Genomic DNA, 2,396 nt, shown 5'->3' on the forward strand with positions numbered 1-2,396 from the left:
TGTGTGTGTGTGTGTGTGTGTGTGTGTGTGTGTGTGTGGTGTGAGGGTGATATATATGCCCCATTTGTGGCTGAGTACTCCACTGACAGTCCGCATTTTGGCCAGTTGTGAACTTCTGTATTAATCACAGCTTACTGCACAAGGAAATATACAGAATGAAGTCTGAGAGCTGCATTAATATATGGATAGAGATACACAAATTTAACCTTCAGGTTGATACTGTGTCTACTTTGTAAATAGTAGTAGTAGCAGCAGTAGTAGTAGTAGGTTTGTCCCTGAGGCTTATGAGCACCCCACCTATAGATTCTTAGCCATTTTCACAGTACCGGGTATGTGGTCCATCTGTGGAGTGGCCTTCAACTCTAATCAGAAAGCAGTTGGTTATTCCCGTAAAACCTTGCGACTTTTGCACCCATGGGCATAGTTATTGTGGTTCATGGTATTCGTATCCAGGTAAGATTATTGGTGACCTTTTCCTTTTGTAGCCTACATAACATCTGGAACTATGAATGCTAGCCAAAATGGAGGGTTTTCTGGTCAGTACCAACTTGATTTCTTCATGTCCTGTCACCAATGTGTATTAATTATAATTATTTGGTTTGCATTTGCAACCACTTCATAAATACAATCTCTCTCTCTCTCTCTCTCTCTCTCTCTCTCTCTCTCTCTCTCTCTCTCTCCTCAAAAAACATTTTTCTCTGGTAAACATCTTAAAAAATCTCATTGTAGCATTTTCATAAAATGAGTTCTGACCGTAGATAAAAATCACAAAAATCCTAGGAAGCTTGTAAAGATCCACTTCTAAACTTAAAGACTTGAATTGATAATATCCCATGAATTAAAAGATGACATTTTAGTGACTCCTTTAGGCTCACAACTGGGACAAGTGTCAGACTGAAAAATAAAATTCACAGCATTCCAAACCTCCTGTTCAGACAGTCTCTGCAGGACCAAGGCCTCTTGTTCAAAGCCCCAATCTTGAGGACTTTGGATCTGAATAGTGTTTGCATTCTCCTGAAAGCTCGTTGTACCTTTACTGTCATCTGATTTCACTTTGACTGTTATCTGCCTCATCTTTTTGTGGATTCAGACTTACTCACTTTCTAGCCTCCAGTCCTTGGAGAGTCAGGAGCTGCCTTCTGAAGTCACCAGATGTGCCAAGCCCAGAAGGTCTAGCACCAACCTTGATGTGCAGTCTTCAATGTTTATAACATCTGCAAATAGTATTCTGTGCTTTTTCTCATTATTTTATTTTGTCTGCAGGAAAGGGTCAGCTCAGCAAGTGTGTGTGTGTGTGTGTGTGTGTGTGTGTGTGTGTGTGTGTGTGTGTGTATGTGATTTTGAAGTTATTTCTTGGTAGAAAATACCATTCATGATTTTTATCCCTTTATGAGACACCAATATCTAAGCCATTAAATCTCCTTTGGAAAAACAACTGCCTTTAATACCTGCTAGATTTTCTTTAGCGAGAGTGAAGGTCAAAATATGAATTCTAAATACAGAAAATCACCAGGTCAGTGAATTCTCAATGATATGTGGCATTTCAATTCCTCTGTTTCATGTGACTCCATCCATGCAACTTATTCACATATTCATTCATGTGACAGAGATTTATTGAGCATCAATGTTCAACTATGGGTTGCAAATCCCCACAAGGAATGACCCCTTCTCTCCCACCTTAATCACTACAAACAATTCCAACATGGTGATGTTCTTAACAGAGGGGCAATGGGTACCATGAAAGCAGAAATAGAGGTTTGAACTCTGTGGAGAGGCAATGAGATATCCATACAGTATTTCATGGGGGAGATGGTTTTGAAGAGCACAGGATGGTGTGCTTCAGAAGAAGACAGAAAGAACAAACCAGAGAGAAGAGAAACACACATCAAAGCCAATAGTTAGTGTAAGGTAAGAATCAGAACAGAAAGTGCTTAATCAGCTGTGCTGAGGTCTCTTTAGTAAACAGTGGTAACTACTGAAGAGCCCTGAAAAAATTATTGAGCCTAAGAGACATTTTGACAACAATGGTCTACTGGCTAAGTGTGGGTAGAAGATGAGATGAAAAGGAGAGAGGGAGAAACAGAAATAATTCCTGAAAGGCTGAGGCCAGGAAGCAAGTACACTGGGCTGGGCATGGAAAAGGAAGGAGGGAACAGGAAGACTTAGAAGGAAGGATGGCAGAATCTGTGGTGGGAAGATGTGGAGACACAGAAGACACAGGAAGATGGTGAGGTGGAAATGCAGGGTGAAGAGCGCCCATAAAACGGGACAGCGATACTGATCCCTCAAAAACTCTAGGAGAGGACATTTAGATGGGGACGTTCTCAGCACCCCCCTTCATAGTCACCTTCTCTTGAATCATTTCCCAGCTTGCCTATGTCGGTAGTTGGCATCTA

The sequence above is a fragment of the Grammomys surdaster genome, unplaced genomic scaffold (assembly GCF_004785775.1).
Source record: "Grammomys surdaster isolate TR1022 unplaced genomic scaffold, NIH_TR_1.0 139, whole genome shotgun sequence".
Classification (NCBI taxonomy): domain Eukaryota; kingdom Metazoa; phylum Chordata; class Mammalia; order Rodentia; family Muridae; genus Grammomys; species Grammomys surdaster.